This window comes from Oncorhynchus kisutch, linkage group LG11, assembly GCF_002021735.2.
Source record: "Oncorhynchus kisutch isolate 150728-3 linkage group LG11, Okis_V2, whole genome shotgun sequence".
NCBI classification, from domain to species: domain Eukaryota; kingdom Metazoa; phylum Chordata; class Actinopteri; order Salmoniformes; family Salmonidae; genus Oncorhynchus; species Oncorhynchus kisutch.
The window spans coordinates 25818929-25842797 of NC_034184.2; the positions used below are offsets into that span (position 1 = coordinate 25818929).

At 43.0% G+C, this 23869-nt stretch overlaps 1 protein-coding gene across 5 annotated transcripts in view; it reads right to left on the reverse strand.

The window, feature by feature from the left end:
- Positions 1-23869, reverse strand: part of LOC109899821 (E3 ubiquitin-protein ligase MARCH8-like) — a 144141-nt gene that overhangs the window by 32184 nt on the left and 88088 nt on the right. The gene's annotated exons all lie outside the window — the stretch shown is intronic.

Genomic DNA, 23869 nt, shown 5'->3' on the forward strand with positions numbered 1-23869 from the left:
GTGTGGGCTATCTTTTGCCTCTGTCTGAACCCTGAAGACTTTCACAATGTTCCATCTTTTCAGAACAGTTATGTTGAGGAATTCTAATCTTCATAAGTTCCCCTCATCTCCAAACCAGAGTTTGCCGGAAGTTTTAATTTCTTAAAAGTAGTCTAAAGTAGAACTATATCAACTATATAATCTTCTTTCCCTGTACCAGACAGTTACCTCATAACCATATAATGTGTCAGTTCTATTAAGTGTATTTCTATTTCTTGCCTGTCATCTATTTTTGCATATAGCCTACAGTACAACCAGCCTACTACAACGTCCCCACCCACAGATTCAAAACAACGTCAGCTAGTCTATCACAACACAGCGAAGCTAATCAAATCAAATTGTATTAGTCACATGCGCCAAATACAACAGGTGTAGGACCTTACAGTGAAATGCTTACTTACAAGCCCCTAACTGACAGAATAAGAGATAAAAGTAACAAGTAATTAAAGAGGAGCTGTAAAAAATAACAATATATACAGGGGGGTTCCGGTACAGAGTCAATGTGCGGGGGCACCGGTTAGTTGGGGTAGTATGTACACGTAGGTAGAGTTAATTAAAGTGACTCTGCATAGATGACAGTGGTGTGGAGAGGAGGAGGAGGGGGGGGGGGGCAATGTGAATAGTCTGGGTAGCCATTTGACTAGATGTTCAGGAGTCTTATGTCTTGGGGTTAGAAGCTGTTTAGAAGCCTCTTAGACCTAGACTTGGCGCTCCGGTACCGCTTGCCTTGTGGTAGCAGAGAGAACAGTCTATGACTAGGGTGGCTGGAGTCTTTGACAATTTTCAGGGCCTTCCTCTGACACCGCCTGGTTAGCAGGAAGCTTGGCCCCAGTGATGTACAAATGCTAATTAGCACCGAATTACTAACTAACTCAGCTATACACAACTTAAATAAATGACCCTTTAATTAAAGTCTCAAGTAGCAGAACATGTTTTAGCTTTTCTTAGGAGCTCATGCGTTGGCGGAAATCTGTCTGCGCTAGCTGCTTACATACAATAGGTTACCGAATCAAATCGATATTTAATATTGTATCTCTGGGTTATATACTAAATAGGAAAAGGTTAAATCCATTTGAATTGAATCACTTTTTGAAAGTTTACCTATTTTGCATACCCCACCATACCATGGGACACCCTTTTTCACTGGAAAAGATAAATGTTTGAGATGATATCATTTAAAGCAGTTTTATAATTTCTTGAAAAAAATGCTTTTACATTTTTACTAAAATATTTGTTTTTCCTTAAACTACTTTTTTTCCCCCCAAATTTGCATATGTTTTAGCAAAGACCCTATTTTACATAGTCAGAGGTATTGGATACAGGGTGGATTTTGGCTGATAAATGTACTAAAATATAAATATAATTGAAATTTCAAAATTCAAATAGTACCATAAAGATGGTTGGAGGTCCACACATCAGAGAATGCTGACTTGAATGGGAATATATATTGTTTTAAATTATACTGTCAATCCTCCATAGGAAACCTATTGAAATCATAGAAATATAGATAATAGAATAGACATAACCATTTAAGTTGACATCTGACGGTGAGTGGAGCGGTGGCCATCTTTGTGGTTGTAATTAGAAGGTAACATTTCAATTCAATTTAAATTTCAATGGTGTACCAGCTAAATTGCGGTGGTCTGAATTGAAGGGATAGGTCCCTATGATTGAAATGACACCCACCTGTATTCAAGAGCATGTTGTGTCTCAACCGATGGCAGCACAACACATACATCTCAGATGATGTGAAGCAGGGTCTAAACTACAACAAATGCAAATATGAAAATAAATCTGAGTTGACATTGTTTGATAATTTACTTTGAAAAGGTTAAATGTCAATTTGTCCATTTTTTGTTGTTGAAATTATCAAATCATTTGACAACCCTGTTTGTAAGCTTTTAAATCGTATCAAACTCATGGTTTATATTTTCTAGTGATGAAGACATGGATGTCTCGTGGTATGGTGGGGTGTGCAAAATGGGTCAACTATGAGCTCCTCTTTCCCCTGAATGTTTTGGTACTTAGCAAAAGAGTGCCATCTGCACTGCTATTTTAGTTATTAGTTAATCTGACTATTCTCTCATTGATTTCATTTACTTATTTCAGCAATTTGAGTTTTCAGTATAGTTGTCTAATGTTGGTAGAGCAGATTATTCTGTTTTAAGGTTATTCCTGAATCACTATGATAAATATAATAGTTTTTCTTCCATGTATTTTTAACAGAGCTGAGATTTACTTTGAAGTACAAAGTGTAGGAATAGGCCTACAGGTGAAATCACTCATTGATACAGACATGGTGGAGCAGCAGGAATATCAAAAAGGTTGTGAATTCAACTCCCAGGTGAAGTTAAATAATAATTACTGTATGAATAAAGATACACAATGTAATCAAGTATGTCAAATATGTAAGCTGAAAACACTATGTTAAAAGCACTGTTTGTGTGTGTGTGGGTGTCCCTAGCATTGCAAAAAGACAAAGAGCTGTGACTGGATCAGTGGTTCACCAATCAGGGATATTATTTTTGAAGACATATCGTATCGTTTTGACAATATCGCAATATAATTTCTGCGCTAGTTTTCCTTCATTGCTTGTTTTCCAGCTTGTTTTCCAACTTCTTTTAAAATATGGAGCCAATTTCTTTTCAGCACTTTTACTAGTTTTCTCATGGCTCTCTCTTGTCTCTCTGCAGCAGACATATGGTGAGAAATATCAAATCATACTTTATTGGTCACATGCGCCGAATACAACAGAATACAACCATACCGTGAAATGCTTACTTACAAGCCCTTAACCAACAATGCAGTTCAAGGAAGAGTTAATCAAATATTTACCAAATTAACAAAGGTAAAAAATTATAAAAAGTAACACAATAAAATAACGAGGCTATATACAGAGGGTACTGGTACCGAGTCAATGTGCGGGGGGTACTGGTTAGTCAAGGTCATTTGTACATGTAGGTAGGGGTAAAGTGACTATGCATAGATAATAAACAGCGAGTAGCAGCAATGTAAAAACAAATGGGGGGGTGTCAATGTAAATAGTTTGGGTGACCATTTCATTAATTGTTCAGCAGTCTTATGGCTTCTGGGTAGAAGCTGTTTAGAAGCCTCTTGGACCTAGACTTGGCACTCTGGTACTGCTTGCCATGCGGTAGCAGAGAGAACAGTCTATGACTTGGGTGACTGGAGTCTTTGACAATTTTTTGGGCCTTCCTCTGACACTGCCTAGTGTATAGGACTTTGATGGCAGGAAGCTTGGCCCCAGTGATGTACTGGGCCATACGCACTACTCTCTGTAGTGCCTTGCGGTCAGAAGCCGAGCAGTTGCCATACCAGGCGGTGATGCAATGCTCTCTATGCAGCTGTAGACCTTTTTGAGGATCTGGGGTCCTATGCCAAATCTTTTCAGTCTCCTGAGGGGGAAAAGGTGTTGTCGTGTCTTCTTCACGAATGTCTTGGTGTGTTTGGACCATGATAGTTTGTTGGTGACGTGGACACCAAGGAACTTGAAACTTTCGACCCGCTCCACGACAGCTCTGTCTATGTTAATGGGGGCCTGTTCTACAGGGAACTAGACAAAGGTCCTCCAGAGAACATTCCCTTGGGACCATCACGCAACATCCTAAGAACGAATCAAATTAAAGTCTTGAGAACATCCTACAAAAGGCCCTGACAATGCCCCCAGTGACATCCTGGGAACTTGAAGGGAATCAGACAAAACTGGGACCTGTACTGAACGTCCACTTATGGTCCAGAGGTTAACATTATGTTTTAATGTTACTAGAATGTCCTCAGAATGTCAGTGGGATAACTTCTTGGCAAATTGGCAAAACCCTTAAAGAGACTAAATGGGAATGCGGCATAATTTCCTTAGGACATCCCCTGTTTGCTGGCTTAATACAATCATCTAGTATGACATTCCAGGACGCACGTGCACACACACACACACATCCCTCAGCATACACAATGGACAGGATATGTGAAAGCATCATCATTCACTGTCCCCGAGAGTACATAAGAGAGGTGAGAATTACATGGACTGAAGAGAGGGATGATTACATGGTGATAGGCTAAAAGAGAATGGCTGAGAAGGTCCATGGGGACTATAGAAACTCCTATAAAATGGCAGAGGATATATCAATTCAGTTTTCTGTTAAACAGAAACATCACATTTACTCAGACAGGAATATTGCAACATACATTTTTATAAAACCCATATAAAAATTGACATATCAATGACATGTTTAATTTAACAGAACATTACAACAGACATTTAGATTTTATAGCAGCATCAGAAGGAGCCTGGGTATGTGGGTAATGAATTATTTAAACAAGCAGCTTCTCTCTCTCTGTAGGAAATGTGCCAGAGATGTCACTCTTAATCATCTACTGTCAGATCATATGCCAAAATGTTTAGAGAAGAACTGAGGGTGAGAGACAGAGGGACAAAGAGACTGGGAGGGAGAAGGAGTTGGAAAAAGAGAGAGACAGACAGTGGGAGGGAGAGCGAGATGGAAATAAAGAGAGAGAGGGGAAGGGGGGGAAAAGAGAGATAGTAGAGATAGCAAGCAGAGTCGGTGAAAATGAGGAGAACGGAAGGGAGGAAACAATTAAATCATCAGAACTAATGGTCTGTACACACACACACACAAACAATTGCACAGGCACATATACACGCACACAAGTTGAAGAGGATAATGGGGAAATCTGTGTGATGTGAATGACTAATCCTGTCCATTGATCTCTCCATAGAGGTGGACACATGTCATTTACATATAATAACCACAGCTCAATGACCTGGAGGTTACAGACAAGCACAGACCACACTGTGTGTGTCATATACATTGAGTATACAAAACATGCTCTTTCCATGACGAGATGTCACTTGTTAAATCCACTTCAATCAGTGTAGATGAAGGGCAGAAGACAGTTTAAAGAAGGATTTTTAAACCTTGATCCATGGATTGTGTATGTGTGCCATTCAGAGGGTGAATGGGAAAGACAAGGTATTTAAGTGCTTTTGAACTGGGTATGGAAGAAGGTACCGGGTGCACCAGTTTGTGTCATGAACTGCAACGCTGCTGGATTTTTCATGGGCCAGAATCCCTGTGGAACGCGTTCAAAACCTTGTAGAGTCCATGTCCAAACAAATTGAGGCTGTTCTGAGGGGAAAGGGGGGGGGGGGGGGGGGGGGTGCAACAAAATATTTGGAAGGTGTTCCTAATATTTGGTAGCACACATACACAACTGGGTATATTGAGTTACTGGTAGTGAATCATATTCTTAGGAGATGAGAAAAGGCACTTCAGAGACTTGGAAGAAAGACAGAGTGAACCTCATCTCAGACGATTCTCACCACTGGTTCACTGGCAGCACATATGGAGGCTTGGCCTCAAACACACGAACAAACACACAAACAAACACAAGGCATGAGATTACACAGTCGCTAGTCCTCCTGGGTAGCCATCCTTCCAAATCCATCTCGTTAACCCTCATGTGCCTCTGCTCAATTCTGTCCTATAAATGTGTTTATTAATGCATGTAGAAACACACAACCTGCTTTGCCTGTGTATGAATATCTATCACTGAAGAGCTTATACAATATCATTGTGCAGAATATGTATCTGAGAGGAGCACACCATACTGTATTTCTCAGCATGGCAGAGAAACAGAAGACAAGCTGACAAGAGTTCAACCTTACAGCGCTATAAAATATCTCTGAATCCTGTAAAGACAGAGACACACAGGATGACACTCCACACCAAATACAGAGCCATAACTGTAACAGACTACTCCGAAGAATATGGAGACAACTAACACAAGCACGCGCACACACACGCAAGCGCGCAAACACACAGACAGTTTTTCCATTGGGGACCCAAAAGGGTGCGCATTTTAGTTTTTGTCCGAGCACTACACACCTGTTCCCACTAATTAAAGATGTATGGGTTTATATGTAGATAGAGTGCAGTCATGGACCTCTCACTGTATTCCCTAAATCTTCCCAAACTCATAGAAACAGAGGCAGGATAGGGTGTATCCTATATCACTGAAATAATCTGATCACACAGGAAGAGTGTGGTGTCTACTGTCTAGGTATGGTTTCCTGTCTCTGTCAGCATACGGTGACTTCTAGGAAGGAAGATGCAAGGCTGAACACATGCAGATATAGGCTGTGAAGACAAAGTGGTCAGCCAACAGAGGATGCGGACCAGATGAAATGTTAGAATGTGAACTATGCACAGTAACAATAATCACCAGAGGTTCCTGTCAACCACAACAACACAGGACTCCAGTTCCAGTTCTAACCAGAGCCATATACACTGAACAAAAATATAAACGCAACATGCAAAGTGTTGGTCACATGTTTCATGAGCTGAAATAAAAGATCCCATACATTTTCCATATGCACAAAATGCTTATTTCTCTCAAATGTTGTGCACAAATTTGTTTGCATCCCTGTTAGTGAGCATTTCTCGTTTGCCAAGATAATCCATCCAACTGACAGGTGTGGCATATCAAGAAGCTGATTAAACAGCACGATCATTACACAAGTGCACCTTGTGCTGGGGACAATAAAAGGCCACTTTTAAAATGTGCAGTTTTTTCACACAACACAATGCCACAGATGTCTCAAGTTTTGATGGAGTGTGCAATTGGCATGCTGACTGTAGGAATGTCTAGCAGAATAATTTAATGTTAATTTCTCTACCATAAGCTACCTCCAATGTCATTTTAAAGAATTTGGCAGTACTTCCAACCTGCCTCACAACCACAGACCACGTGTAACCATGCCAGTCCAGGACCTCCATATCCGACTTCTTCACCTGTGGGATTGTCTGAGACCAGCCACCCAGACAGCTGATGAAACTGTGGGTTTGTACAACCAAAGAATTTCTGCATAAACTGTTAGAAACCATCTCAGGGAAACTCCTCTGAGTACTCGTCGTCCTAACCAGGGTCTTGACCTGGCTGCAGTTCGGCGTCGTTACCACAGCCAGCCCAGGACCTCCACATCCGGCTTCTTTACCTGCAAGACCATCTGAGGGGGGAGGAGAAAAGCCCTTTGTGGGTAAAAACAAATTCTGATTGCCTGGGCTTGCCTCCCTAGTGGGTGGACCTGGCTGCGAAGTGAGTGTGTCTATGCCCTCCAAGGCCCACCCATTGCTGCACCCCGCACAGTCATGTGAAATCCATAGATTAGGGTATAATTAATTTATTTCAATCGACTGATTTCCTTCTATGAACTGTAACTCAGTAAAATCTTTGAAACTGTTGCATTTATATTTTTGCTTAGTATATTTAGAGCCTAAATATACACACATATCCTAAATATATGGCTCTGGTAAGAAAAGGCATGGGATGACCCTGTTTGAGGACCAAAGTGAGAAGCACAAGGCTACGAGACAATGGGATGGGATATAGACATTGCCGATAAGACACTGATCTAAGATCAGTTTTTTGTTTCTCCCTAATGGCTATGGTTAGGATTTTGGAGAAGGTAAACTGATCCTAGATCTGTGACCGTTAGTAAAATTATAGCGACAGTACACACTACATGAGACAGCAGCGATCATTAGCATTTGCTCAGCAAAACCACAGTCTCACAGTGTTTTTGAGTGAGAGAGAACTAGAGACATCTCTGTAGTCTCAGAAATCCCAGACCTAGGGCAACAGCACTAGGTCTGAGAATCATGTCAGATGTTCTTGGCCAATTCAGGGAGGGCGCTCCTCAGACAGGAAAATCAGAGCTTAAAAAGAATCCCCTCAGAAACATGACAGAGGTGGACTTACAATGCGGACGCAGATAGCTAGGATAATGTTAGCCACAGCCAGTCAGTGATTTTAACTCCAACATCATGGTGCATGCAAACTACTGTACTCACTTAAAATGCACTCATTGAAAATATCCTCAGCGAGCTCCATCTAGCTAGCTTGAGGAAATGCTTACGGCAGGGCTCTGGACGGATTTTCCGGCGCCCAACTCCGCCCTTTCCTCTCTGCCAAACTGACGTTGGTTTAAGTATAGACGTGTATGCTGAAACATTGGTTCATTGAGGGAGGCAAGTCTGACTTAAACCACATTTCCACAGAAACAGCTCCTAAAGTAGGCCTGAAGCGAGGTACAGGAAACAGCCTCTGTGTGTGTGTGTGCTTGTGTTTCTGAGAGAAAAAATACTTCACAATATCAGGATTGCTAATTGCACTCTCTCTCATCTGCTTGTCATCTTCTTCCCCCTCTCTTTCGGTCTCTCATCCAATCTTTCCCTCCTCCTCCACCCTCTCATCTGCATCTCACCCTTCCCTTCGCCTACTCCTCCTCTCTCTATCTGCATCTCACCCTTCCCTTCCCCTACTCCTCCACCCTCTCATCTGCATCTCACCCTTCCCTTCCCCTACTCCTCCTCTCTCTATCTGCATCTCACCCTCCCCTTCCCCTACTCCTCCTCTCTCTATCTGCATCTCACCCTTCCCTTCCCCTACTCCTCCTCTCTCTATCTGAATCTCACCCTTCCCTTCCCCTACTCCTCCTCTCTCTATCTGCATCTCACCCTTCCCTTCCCCTACTCCTCCTCTCTCTATCTGCATCTCACCCTTCCCTTCCCCTACTCCTCCACCCTCTCATCTGCATCTCACCCTTCCCTTCCCCTACTCCTCCTCTCTCTATCTGCATCTCACCCTTCCCTTCCCCTACTCCTCCTCTCTCTATCTGCATCTCACCCTTCCCTTCCCCTACTCCTCCTCTCTCTATCTGCATCTCACCCTTCCCTTCCCCTACTCCTCTCTCTATCTGCATCTCACCCTTCCCTTCCCCTACTCCTCCTCTCTCTATCTGCATCTCACCCTCCCCTTCCCCTACTCCTCCTCTCTCTATCTGCATCTCACCCTTCCCTTCCCCTACTCCTCCTCTCTCTATCTGCATCTCACCCTTCCCTTCCCCTACTCCTCTCTCTATCTGCATCTCACCCTTCCCTTCCCCTACTCCTCCTCTCTCTATCTGCATCTCACCCTTCCCTTCCCCTACTCCTCCTCTCTCTATCTGCTTCTCAACCATCCCTACTAAAAACTCTCCTAATTGCATCAGTGTGTCAGAATAGGAACAGGAAATGGGAGACCAGTATGTACTGATTTGTCACTGCTGGTCTGCTCCCTGAATAAGCAATTGCTAATAGTTAGCACTGATAAAGGGCTGTCTGAATGGTGCTAAGCTACTGGAATTGCTAAGGCACTAGTTAGAGGAAAGGAGGTTCATTGAATGAACTGGAAGGGAGGAATGGAGAGAGAAAGATGGGAGAAAGAGAGAGAGAGAGTGTGTGTATGTTTGTGGATGTGAGAGAAAGAAACAGACAAAGACCGAGAGAGAGAGAGAGAGAGAGATACAGAGAGAGAGAGGAGTGAGAGAGACAATAGACGACAAACAAAAGAGTGAGGGAGTCAATGACAGAGAGTAAGAAAAAAAGAGATGGTGTGAAAATGAGGGAGGAAGCTAAAAGTGAGTGTGTGTCAAAGTACTTGTTTTGGTAGCCAGATAAGACGCAGGTGTCAATTGGAAGTCAAGGTATTTCCTCTCAAGTATAAGTTGGTTTGCTTTTCTCTCCTCTGAATCACTTGAGTCATTATTTATGTTCGAGTCCAGAGGTGGATTCCAAACAGCACCCTATTTCCTTTATAGTGCGATACTTTTACCCCTTTTTCTCCCCAATTTCGTCATATCCAATTGGTAGTTACAGTCTTGTCCCATCGCTGCAACTCCTGTACGGACTTGGGAGAGGCGAAGGTCGAGAGCAATGTGTCCTTCAAAACACAACTCCGCCAAGCAGCATTGCTTCTTGACACAATGCTCGCATAACCCGGAAGCCAGCCGCACCATTGTGTTGGAGGAAACACTGTACAACTAGCGGCCATGTCAGCGTGCACTGCGCCCAGCCCGCCACAGGAGTCGCGAGAGCGCGATGGGACAAGGATATTCCGTCCGGACAAACCCTCCACTAACTCGGATGATGCTGGGCCAATTGTGCGTCGCCTCATGGGTCTCCCGGTCACGGCCGGCTGCAACACAGCCCGGTATCAAACCAGGATCTGTAGTAACGCAGCTAGCACTGCGATGCTGTGCCTTAGACCGCTGCGCCACTCGGGAGGCCCTATAGTTCAATACTTTAGACCAGAGCCTTATGGGAATAGGGTGCCATTTGGGAAGCAGAGCAGAGCTTGAAAGAACAGATAATTACTTCAGTCTAGTTCACCATAATTAACTGTGTTGACTGGCTGGGCCCACAGCTCCCCTGTGATGACACACACACACACACACACACACACACACACACACACACACACACACACACACACACACACACACACACACACACACACACACACACACACACACACACACACAGACACACACACAGACACACACAGAAAGGCGAGTTCAGAACAGCAGAGATCACAGTAGAGCAGAGCACAGCCCTTGATTGTTAATGGCAAACACTAACAAAACAGGACTGGGCAAACACTAACAAAACAGGACTGGGCAAACACTAACAAAACACTGTACTTTCTAGAGTGCCTTGAGGAAGTATTCACACCCCTTGACTTTTTCCACATTTTGTTGTGTTTACAGCCTGAATTTAGAAAGGATTACATTTCGATGTTTTGTCACTGGCCTACACACAATACCCCATAACGTCAAAGTGGAATTATGTTTTCTTTTTTTTGAGTCAATAAATATTCAAACTCTTTGATATGGCAAGCCTAAATGAGTTCAGGAGTAAAAATGAGCTTAACAAGTCAGAAAATAATATGCAATAATAGTGTTTAATTTTTAGTGTTTGATTTATGAATGACTACCTCATCTCTGTACCCAACACTTACCATTATCTGTAAGGCACCTCTGTCAAACAGTAAATTTCAAACTCAGACTCAACCACATAGATCAGGGAGGTTTTCCAACGGCTTGCAAATGCTTGGCTTATTGTAGATGGGTAAAAATTAAAAATATCATAATATCATATCATATATAAGTTATTAATTACACTTTGGATGATATATCAATACACCCAGTAACTACAAAGATACAGGCTCTCTTCCTAACTCAGTTGCCAGAGAAGAAGAAAACCACTCAGGGATTGGCAAATGGTGACTTAAAAACAGTTACAGAGTTGAATGGCTGCGACAGGAGAAAACTGAGGATGGATCAACAACATTGTGGTTACTTCACAATACTAACCAAATTGAAGAGTGAAAAGAAAGAAGCCTGTACAGAATAAGTGTTATGTTTGGGGCAAATCCAATACAACACATTACTGAGTACCCCTCAAAATATTTTTAAGCATAGTTCTGGCTGCATCATGTTATGGGTATGCTTGTAATCGTTAAAGACTGGTGAGTTTTTCAGGATAAAAAAACTTAATGGAGCTGGTTCTGTCTGCATTCCACAAGACACTTGGAGATTAATTCACATTTCAACAGGAAAATAACCTAAATCACAAGGACAAATCTACACTGGAGCTGCTTACCAAGAAGACAGTGAATGTTCCTGAGTGGCCGAGTTACAGTTTTCACTTAAGCCTACTTGAAATCTATGGCAAAACCTGAAAATGGTTGTCTAGCAATGATCGCCAACACATTTGTCAGAGCTTGAAGAATTTTGAAAAGAATAATGGGCAAATGTTGCACAATCCAGGTGTGGAAAGCTCTTAGAGACTTACCCAGAAAGACTCACAGTTGTAATCGCTGGCCAAAGGTGCTTCTACAAAGTATTGATTCAGGTGTGTGAATACTTTTGTAAATGAGATATTTCTGTATTTCATTTAGTTTTTTTGCAACAAAAAAATCATAAATGTTGTAATAATGGGGTTTTGTGTGTAGATGGGTGAGAAAGAAAATCTGTTTAATCCATTTTGAATTCAGGCTGTAACACAACAAAATGTGGAATAGGTACTTTCTGAAGGCACCGTAGGTGTATAATGTCACAAAACACTTGTTATTTGTTCATCTCAACAACACAAACTGAAAGAAAGCCTCTCTGTGTGTGGGCATGATCAGCGTCTTCAAACGAATGTCTGAAGGCGATATCAAACAGAGATATAGTGTGATACAGCACAACCAGGAACAGGGATGAGTCCATTTTGGAAGACAGGGATTGACTGCCAAACCCATTCAAATTCCCTGTTCCCTCTCTCCCCAACAGGTTTTAATCTCCCGTACTGACATGTGACTACGAAGCTCTTTCTTCTCCTCTCCTCCATCCTGCTTAGAGATTTACACAAAGCTCTGTCATTTGGTGCATCAGTCAATGATGTGATCTGCTACTCTGTGGATTTGGAGGAGAATCACTCATATTGCTCCCCGATTGATTGATTGAGTGATTGATTGATTGAGTGATTGAGTGATCGATCGTGCGTGAGTGAGTGTGTGTGTGTGTGTGTGTGTTTTTAGGGATGTTTGGGTCCAAAATCAGACAGGGAAATTGTATGATTTGCACCTGTCTACCGAGGGTATATTCCTGAACAGCAGTGTGTGTGTCTACGTGACCGCTACTTACAACAAGTCACACTCCAGAGTGGGTAATAAAGGAAACATAACCAGAGCATCAGAAGAGACAGGGTGAGATGTGACCTGTTGCCAGAAGAATAGGGCAACCAGTGAAGAACAAACACCATTGTAAATGCAACACATATTTATGTTTATTTATTTCCTATTTCCTATTTTCCTATCTATTTGTACATTATTACAACACTGTATATAGACATAATATGACACTCGACATGTCTTTATTCTTTTGGAACTTTTGTGAGTGTAATGTTTACTGTAAATTTGTTATTGTTTATTATCTATTTCACTTGTTTTGGCAATGTTAACATATGTTTCCCATGCCAATAAAACCCCTTACATTGAATTTAATTGATAACGAGAGAGGGAAAGAGTCAATGAGAGACAACGTGGATCTGGGAGTAGAGAAACACCATGTGGTGTTATTGAGTTCACCTACCAGACCATAGTCTGCTGAACCAAACACACACGCACACGCACACACACACACTTTCTCTGTCCCACTTTCTCTACATTCTTGTAACGTCTGTCACCCTTTCAGTCAGTTCTACACTCATTTAGGAGTAAGATAGAGTCTCATTCAGAAGTCATTGCATAGGAGAGTAACCCTGGCTCTCAAACTCCAAGTGCCGAGATACAAATCAGAACATTTACATTTATTTTAATTCCCTTCCATTAATTTCACAGCACAGCCCTAGTCGTTATCCAGGAGAGACTTGGCTCTGGCCCACCAGCAGGTCTGATCTGCTATTTGGATTTACTGGTTTAGAGTGGCGGAGAAAGAGAGAGAGAGGTGGGAAATTGGATCATCCTTTCACACTGTGATGGTGGCAGATGCTCCCCTCACATGCACGACCCCCCCCCCCAATACACGTGCATGTACCCCACATCCCCAATAAACACACAAACACATATAGAAGACGGATATACCAAGAAGTCTGCTAGATGCCCTCAATCTCACACAAATGATCAAGGAACCTACCAGGTACAACCCTAAATCTGTAACCATGGGCACCCTCTTAGATATCATCCTGACCGCCTTCCCCATCCCATCCTGACCAACTAACCCTAACCCTAAATACACCTCTGCTGTCTTCAACCAGGATTTCAGCGATCACTGCCTGCATGCGTAATGGGTTCGCGGTCAAACGAACACCACTCACCACTCTCTTTCTAAAATGATTTGCCCGAAATTGTTGCAACCCCTATTACTAGCCTATTCAACCTATCTTTCGCATCGTCTGACATCCCCAAAGATTGGAAAGCTGCAGTGGTCATCCCCCTCTTCAAAGGGGACACCTTACACTCAAACTGTTATAGACCTACAGTGGGGCAAAAAAGTATTTAGTAATACTTATTTTCCACCATCATTTGCAAATAAATTCATTAAAAAAAAAATCTCTCTCACTTTGTCTGTCATAGTTGAAGTGTACCTATGATGAAAATTACAGGCCTCTCTCATATTTTTAAGTGGGAGAACTTGCACTATTGGTGGCTGACTAAATACTTTTTTGCCCCACTTTATATCCATCCTGCCCTGCCCTTCTAAAATCTTCGAAAGCCAAGTTAATAAACAGATCACCGACCATTTAGAATCCCACTGTACCTTCTCCACTATGCGACCTGGTTTCCGAGCTGGTCATGGGTGCACCTCAGCCACACTCAAGGTCCTAAATCAGTGGTTATTAACCTTGTTGGAGGTACTGAACCCCACCAGTTTCATATGCGGATTTAGATTTAGACTCACCGAACCCTTCTTAATTGGAAAAATAAAATATGATATGAATCAAAAACATAATAATGAATATTTACTGCAAATCAGTGTGACTTTTGCTGTTGCCTTTCAGTCACCAGTTCAGAAATGCGCGGCTTCACCTTGGCAAGTGCCACTCCCATGTCATTTTCGCAACAAAGTATGTTCCTTTTCTTCGTTTTTATGTCCAGCATCCTCCAAAAGGATTTGCTCGCAAAGATATGTTGTAACAAACGGTATGAAAATCTCCAGAGCTTTCTTAGCAATAACAGGGTACGTTACCATTTGTTGACACCAAAACGTTGAAAGCGTTGTTGTTCTGCTGTTGAACCTGGCTCTGCTGAATTTCAATGATTTCATTGAGGTATTCATCATTGATATCTGTTGTCTCAACACTAAATGTGAACGGCTGTCTCACCCATGCTGGATATGACTCTCTTGTAGGGAAGTATCCGTCGAGAGACTTTGCAAGCTCATCTAAGTGCATGGCAATTGCTTGCTTCAGTTCCGCGGGTACAGAAATGTCTCCGATTCCAGATACATCTTCGATCTTACTTACACAGTCGTCCAGCAGGGGGAAGTTTGCGAAGTTATCGTTCTCTGTTCGTCGTTTCCATAACGGTAGCATTTTTTGAAAAGCCTTCAGGTTTTCCTCCGCTTCGATGATGTTGACTCCACTGCCCTGCATCTTTTGATTGAGATGATTGAGTGCTGCAAAGATATCAGCCATGTACGCTAAAATGAGAATGAACTCAGAATCTTTGAAGCAATCTGCATGACAATGTTGGTGCTCTTGCAAAAACAGGGCTAATTCCACACGCACGGCAAAAACACGATTCAGCACCTGTCCCCCGGGATAACCACCGAACGTTAGAATGGTACAGAAGTACCTCAAATTCGGAGAGGGGAGGGGACGCCATGTGCGACTGACGTGTTTTCCGTTTGCTCCCGTGGTATTCTTAAAGTTTATGTGAATCCTGCAGCAGAACCGTATTTATTTTCAAATATTAATTTGGTGATCCCTTTCCGTAAAAAACAAGACTACTTTGCTTCCGAATGTCAGCATGTCGACCAAACATAAGGCCAAAAGCATGACTTTGAGAAAACCCGGCCTACAAGACCCGCTCTCATCACCGGACCTCCCTGTGTCTGAGGGCCCGGGGACGCACACTTTAACCGGGGGCGCGGCTTGGCCTGGCGGCGCTGAAATGAACATTCTCGAGGCCATCAAACTACTACGCTCTGAGATAGTTGAAATGAAAACACAGGTGGTTGCTACGATTGAGGCCAGAATACAGGAGGTTTCTGATACTTTAAAAGCAGATTTAACCATCCTGCGGAACATTTCTTGGAATACCAAAGGGGTTAACAACCCGGTGAAGCATAAGAGGGTGTTGACACACTTAAAGGGTTTGAATGCAAATATTGCATTTCTACAAGAGACTCACTTGAGGACTGGCGAGCATTTTAGGATGCGTAAGGACTGGGTTGGTCAAGTGTTCTACTCAAACTTTCATAGTAAATCAAGAGGTGCTGCTATTCTGGTTGATAAAGCTACTCCCTTTGTAGCTTCTGAGGTTATTGCTGATCCTAAGGGACGATACGTCATAGTAACCGGTGAACTGTTTTCTACCCCTCTTGTTTTGGCTAGTGTTTATGCTTCCAATTGGGATGACACAAGTTTCATTTCTTCCTTTCTGTCTGCCATTCCCAATTTAGATTCTCATTTGTTGATTTTAGGGGGGGATTTCAACTGTAAAATGTCCCCAGTTCTTGACAAGTCCTCACAAACAAATACAGGCCCATCTAAATGTGCCCTACTTATTCAATCCTTTCTTCAGAAATATGCTATGTTTGAGGCCTGGCGTTTCCTACATCCTACAGATAGACAGTATTCCTTTTATTCTCATGTTCATCAAACATACTCCCGGATTGATTACTTCTTTTTGGACAAAAAACTTCTGCCTAACCTTCGGCAGTGTACTTACGAGAGTATTGTTATCTCTGACCATTCACCATTAGTGCTTGAACTAGAGTTTCCCCAGCGACCTCCTATGTGTTATCAATTATCAACCCCATTTTACTCTCAGATAAGGAGTTTGTCAATTTCATTTCTTCTGAAATCACCTTATTCCTAGAAACTAATTCAACACCAGGTATGTCCTGCTCTACCATATGGGAGTCTCTCAAAGCATACCTATGTGGCCAAATTATTTCTTATACAGCCAACCAAAACAGAGTTCGCTCCCAGCGACTTCGGGACCTGAGCGAGTCCATAGCCACACTGGATGAGAAGTATGCTACGGATCCTTCCTCTAATCTGCATAAAGAGCGCCAACTACTCCAATCTGAATTTGATGAGCTTTCTACCAGGCAAGCTGAACAGTTACTCTTGCGAGCTCGATACAAAGTCTATGAACAAGGCGACAAGGCCAGTAAACTCCTTGCGCATCAGATCTGTAAATCTGAGGCCTCACGTTTAATCCCACAAATAAGGACCCCGTCTGGTGCCACCACAGTTATACATAAAGAGATCAATGATCAATTTAAACAATTTTACTCTGCGCTATACACCTCTGAATCCCCTCAAGACCCCTTGCTGATTGACTCCTTCTTTAATGGCTTGAATATGCCTTCAATTGATACAGACTCCCATGACTGTCTAGAAGAAGAATTTACGCTTGAGGAGATTGCAACAGCAGTGTCCGCAATGAAAAGTGGTAAATCACCGGATCCGGACGGTTTTCCAACCGAATTTTACAGGACGTTTTCTGGTCTGCTTTGCCCATTCTTGTCTCGACTATTTGCAGAGTGCCTCAATACTTCAAAGCTACCGCCTAGTCTTTATCAGGCTTCAATTTCATTACTACTAAAGAAAAACAAAGACCCCCTGGAATGTGGATCCTATCGCCCAATCTCTCTTTTAAACTGTGATTACAAAATCCTAGCTAAGCTTTTAGCCATCCGTATGGAAGGCTTGCTGCACCAAGTAATACACTCTGACCAGACTGGCTTTGTGAGAAATAGGCATTTATTTTTCAATATTAGGCGCCTTATGAATATACTGTACTCCCCAGCGTCAGGGGACCCGGAGGTGGTGGTCTCACTTGATGCCGAAAAAGCGTTTGACTGTGTTGAGTGGGATTACCTAACAGCTGCCCTTTATAGATTTGGCTTTGGCCCCAAATTCATTGCGTGGATAAAGATTCTTTATTTTTCCCCCATGGCTTCGGTACGGACTAATAACTTGTCCTCTGACTATTTTTCCTTGCACCGCGGATCCAGACAGGGTTGCCCACTCTCCCCCTTGTTGTTTGCTTTGGCAATCGAGCCTCTCGCCATTGCACTACGCTCTAATGATGCCATTCAAGGCATAATCAGGGCGGGCTGGGAGCAGAAAGTCTCGCTATATGCTGACGACCTCCTTTTGTTTATCTCCAACCCCAATACCTCATTACCACGTGCCCTATCTGTTCTTAAAAAGTTTGGATCAATCTCAGGGTACAAGCTGAATCTAGGCAAGAGTGAACTTTTTCCGGTAAACAAGGCTGCTTTAAAGTGCTCTTTTACAATTTCTCAGTTTAGGATTGTCCGGGATCAATTCACTTACTTGGGAGTAAAAGTGACAAGGAAATATTCAAATTTGTTTCAGGAAAACTTTGTTGCTCTAGCAGACAGATTGAAACAATCTTTTACTTTTTGGAATTCGCTACCCCTTTCTCTTATCGGAAGGATTAATGTCATTAAAATGAATGTGTTGCCCAAATGTTTATATTTATTTCAATGTTTACCCATTTTTATTAAATGTTTTATTTTTATTTCACTGGATCAAACATTCATGCATTTTATTTGGGATGGCAAGGTACCACGGATTGGTAGAAAACATTTACAGAAGCCTAGGTCATTGGGGGGTTTAGCTCTAACAAATTTTCAGACATACTACTGGGCTGCAAATTTCAGAGCCGTTCTGTACTGGCTGCAGACTGATCCTACTGGCCCTAGACCACTCTGGGTCCAGATGGAGTCTGAATTGTGCAGCACTTTCCTCTGTGCTGTGCTCGTCTCTCCCAGTGTCCCTAGGCAAAAGGTGTGTCAACCCAATTGTAAAGCAGTCTCTTAAAATTTGGAATCAGTTACATTTAGCCTTTAGCCTCCGAGGCTTTTCTCTATCAGGCCCAATCAATCAGAACATTTTATTTCCTCCATCTTTGAATGATGGGGCTTTTGGCATTTGGCACTCACTGGGCCTCTCCTCGCTAGCCCAATTATTCTTTGATGATACATTTGCCTCTTTTTCTCAGCTGCAGGAAAAGTTCAATCTCCCCCAATCCCACTTTTTCCGCTATCTCCAGACTAGAAACTTTGTCAGGGCTAACACACCTGGATTTCCCAATAGGCCTGCGAATACAGCTATAGAGAGCATCTTGGAGCTGAACAAGCTTCCTAGGGGCGCAATTTCAGATGTATATGCAATCATTCATGACTTACAGAACCCTTCTTTGGTGCCTTTAAAGACTCGATGGGAAAAGGATTTGGGGGAGGAACTTGGGGAAGACGCCTGGGAATCTGTGCTGCACAGGGTGCACTCGTCCTCTTTTAGCACTAGACACAACCTCATTCAATTCAAGGTGGTTCACCGTATCCACTGGTCGGGGGCCAAACTTGGAAGAATATTCTCTGATTTTGATCCTACCTGTGTCAGATGTAAAGTGGAACCAGCCACACTGTTGCATATGTTTTGGGGCTGTCATAAACTGTCAGGTTTCTGGGAATTAATATTTAAATGTTTCTCTGATATATATGACACTGTTATAGATCCGTCTCCCCTTACAGCCCTTTTTGGAGTACTGCCCATGGGTACCCCCCTATCAAGAATCCAGTCGGACACTGTAGCTTATACAACTCTTTTAGCTAGACGGTTAATACTACAGAACTGGAAGATGGCAGCTCCCCCATCTTATAAATATTGGGTGAGGGATGTGTTGTGCTCTCTGAAACTAGAAAAAATCTAATTCAATTCACGTGGGAACCCCAAACTGTTTGATGAGGCTTGGGCTCAATTCCGGTCTTACTTTAAACAGTCCATCCTCTGATGGCATTCCAATTAATACTAAAATAAGTCTGTGACTTAAGGGTTGGAGGAGCCTCTCTCTGTGTTTTTGCTGGGGGGGGGGGGGGGCATTAAGATCCATGTGCTTATTGATTGTGATCCGCAGATGCCTTGTTCATCTTGCTCGGGCAGAGACTGAAGTGTGAGCTTGTTTTTCCCAGTTATTTTTACATTTTGTTCACGCCTACATGAATAATCATTTTATTTTATTTTTTAAAGCATTGTAAAAAAAAAACCTGTCCAGTGGATGGTCGGTCTGTGGCCATGACTCTCTGTGAGTGGTTGCATTTCTCCACCCTTATCCCTTGACTGTTTACAGGAACAATGGTGAGGTGTTTGCTCTGTCCCTGTACTATAGATTGCCCTTTTAACCTGGGGTGGTTATGGTATCTTTAAAGCTATTTAAAAATATATATATATTTGTAGTTTTCTAGTTGAGTATATTATTTATATTGCTTTGTCTTGTCTGTGTGTGTGTGTGTGTGTGTGTGTGTGTGTGTGTGTGTGTGTGTGTGTGTGTGTGTGTGTGTGTATGTGTGTGTGTGTGTGTGTGTGTGTGTGTGTGTGTATGTGTGTGTGTGTATGTGTGTGTGTATGTGTGTGTGTGTGTGTGTGTGTGTGTGTGTGTGTGTGTGTGTGTGTGTATGTGTGTGTGTGTATGTGTGTGTGTATGTGTGTGTGCAAAACTTAAGAAACAGAGTTAAAAAAAAAGAAGTACCTCAAATTCAGAGCCCATTTCTTTACACAGCTCACTGAAGATGCGGTGCCTCAGAGCACTAGTTCGCACATAGTTCACGCATTCCACTACAATTTTTAATACTTCTGCCAGTTTTGGAGGCAAGGTTTTTGTTGCCAACGCATGCCTGTGCAGAATACAATGAGTAACAAGGATGTGTGGTGCATCGGCTTTCACTAGCGCACCAAAACCAGACTTTCTTCCCAGCATGACTGGAGCTCCGTCCGAACAAACTGCAGAAACCATATCCCACAAAAGATAGTTGTCTTTGAAGAAGTCATCCACAAGTTTCTTCACATCGGCTGCCTTAGTTGTTGTTGTAAGAGGCTTACAAAATAAAAAAATCTTCCTTTTTCACGTCGTCTTCACATAGCGCATGAATACAGCAAGCTGGCTTAGATTGGAAACGTCTGTGGTCTCGTCGAATTGAAGGCTGAATTTTGCCGGGCTTGAAATCAGATCTGCAACTACTTGAGCCAAGATGTCTTTGCTCATGTCCTCTATTCTGTCACTGATGGTGTCCATTTGAAAGAGGAATTTGGGATAACTTAACTTCAGCCTCTTTTCCCAGCATGATATTCGCCATCTTCAACACAGCTGGTTTTATGAGTGTTTCACCAATGGTGTGTGGTTTGCCCTGCTTTGCGATCAGGTAAGCAACTTCGTACGATGCTGTGAGGATCGGTTTGTTGATGTGTACAAAGCCGAGAACAGGTAGAGTAGCCTTTTCATCGAATCTGGCTCTCTTCACCTTGAATTCAGCGAGCGTTGTGTTCTTGTATTTTCCATCTCCATGCAGCTTAAGGAAGTGTTCTCTTAGTTTTGCCGGAGCTAGACTAGAATTGCTCAACTTGGCATTGCAAATCATCCCATCACGTTCCGTTATACATGTGAATCCATATTGTACATATTCGTCCGACCACTTTCTTTTTTTGCTCGACATAGTAAGTATGAAGGGATTCAAATATTAAGAAAGAAATCACAAGACGTACCATCACGACAGTCACAAGTCGACTACTGAGCGCACCAAATTCCCTGCAGCACAGATAGGCCAAGCGATGTAGCGTGATCACCTGCAGCCAATGATGGCCAAGCCAGGTTAAGAACCACTGTCCTAAATGATATAATAACCGCCATCGATAAAAGACAGTACTGTGCAGTCGTCTTCATCGACCTGGCCAAGGCTTTCGACTCTGTCAATCACCGCATTCTTATCGGCAGACTCAATAGCCTTGGCTTCTCAAATGTCTGCCTCGCCTGGTTACCCAACTACTTCTCTGATAGAGTTCAGTGTGTCAAATCGGAGGGCCTGTTGTCCGGACCTCTGGCAGTCTTTATGGGGGTGCCACAGGGTTAAATTCTCGTACCGACTCTTTTCTCAGTATAAATCAATGATGTTGCTCTTGCTGCTGGTGATTCTCTGATCCACCTCTACGCAGACGCCACCACTGTATACATCTGGCCCTTCTTTGGACACTATGCTAACAAACCTCCAAACGAGTTTCAACGCCATACAACACTCCTTCCATGGCCTCCAACTGCTTTTAAATGCTAGTAAGACTAAATGCATGCTCTTCAACCGATTGCTGCCCGCACCCTCCCGCCTGCCTAGCATCACTACCCTGGACGGTTCTGACCTAGAATATGTGTACAACTACAAACACCTAGGTGTTTGGTTAGACTGTAAACTCTCCTTCCAGACTCACATTAAGCATCTCCAATCCAAAATTAAATCTAGAATCGGCTTCTTATTTTGCAACAAAGCCTCATTCACTCATGCCGCCAAACATATCCTCGATCCTACCGATCCTTGACTTCGGCGATTTCATTTACAAAATAGCCCCCAAAACTCTACTCAGCAAACTGGATGTAGTCTATCACAGTGCCATCCAACGAATTGCAAAAATCTCTGAAGCTGGAGTCTTAGATCTCCCTCTCTAACTTTAAGCATCAGCTGTCAGAGGAGCTTACCCGATCATTGTACCACTACACAACCAATCTGTAAATAGCAAACCCGACTACCTCATCCCCATATTATTACTTACCCTCTTGCTCTTTTGCACCCCAGTATCTCTACTTGCACATCATCATCTGCACATATATCACTGCAGTATTAATGCTAAATTGTAATTAGTTTTGCCTCTATGGCCTATTTATTGCCTACATCCCTACTCTTCTACATTTGCACACAATGTACATAGATCTCTCTATTTTTATTTTATTTTATTGACTGTACGTTTGTTTATGTGTAACTCTGTGTTGTTGTTTTTGTTGCACTGCTTTGCTTTATCTTGGCCAGGTTGCAGTTGTAAATGTGAACTTGTTCTCAACTGGTCTACCTGGTTAAATAAAGGGGAAATAAATTAAAAATGTAAAAGGGGGCGACTCTGCAGAGAGTTGGAGAGACAGAAGTGACGATGAACACACACACACACACGCACGCACCACCAGTATTTTATCTAGCCGCCTCTTAAGAGGTGCTCCCAATAACCACGGAGACACCAGGCCTCACCATAACAACCAGAGAAAGAAAACCGCTCTTAAGAGGTGCTCCCAATAACCACGGAGACACCAGGCCTCACCATAACAACCAGAGAAAGGAAACTGCTCTTAAGAGGTGCTCCCAATAACCACTGAGACAGCAGGCCTCACCCTAACAACCACAGAAAGGAAAATGCTCTTAAGAGGTGCTCCCAATAACCACGGAGACACCAGGCCTCACCATAACAACCAGAGAAAGGAAACTGCTCTTAAGAGGTGCTCCCAATAACCACGGAGACAGCAGGCCTCACCATAACAACCAGAGAAAGGAAACTGCTCTTAAGAGGTGCTCCCAAAAACCACGGAGACAGCAGGTCTCCCCATAACAACCACAGAAAGGAAACTGCTCTTAAGAGGTGCTCCCAATAACCACGGAGACACCAGGCCTCACCATAACAACCAGAGAAAGGAAACTGCTCTTAAGAGGTGCTCCCAATAACCACGGAGACAGCAGGCCTCACCATAACAACCAGAGAAAGGAAACTGCTCTTAAAAGGTGCTCCCAAAAACCACGGAGACAGCAGGTCTCCCCATAACAACCACAGAAAGGAAACTGCTCTTAAGAGGTGCTCCCAAAAACCACGGAGACAGCAGGCCTCCCCATAACAACCACAGAAAGGAAACTGCTCTTAAGAGGTGCTCCCAATAACCACGGAGACAGCAGGCCTCCCCATAACAACCACAGAAAGGAAACTGCTCTTAAGAGGTGCTCCCAATAACCACGGAGACAGCAGGCCTCCCCATAACAACCACAGAAAGGAAACTGCTCTTAAGAGGTGCTCCCAAAAACCACGGAGACAGCAGGCCTCCCCATAACAACCACAGAAAGGAAACTGCTCTTAAGAGGTGCTCCCAATAACCACGGAGACAGCAGGCCTCCCCATAACAACCACAGAAAGGAAACTGCTCTTAAGAGGTGCTCCCAATAACCACGGAGACAGCAGGCCTCCCCATAACAACCACAGAAAGGAAACTGCTCTTAAAGCTGGAATCCGTACATGGTGAAACCGCCACGAAGAAGTAACTTCAAACAACAAACACAGTTTTTCCCCCTTGGACATCATTGTTGGGTAACGTGCGATAGAACAGCAGAGTATATACTGAGATCATTTTATTTTTACTATGCTGGATGCTC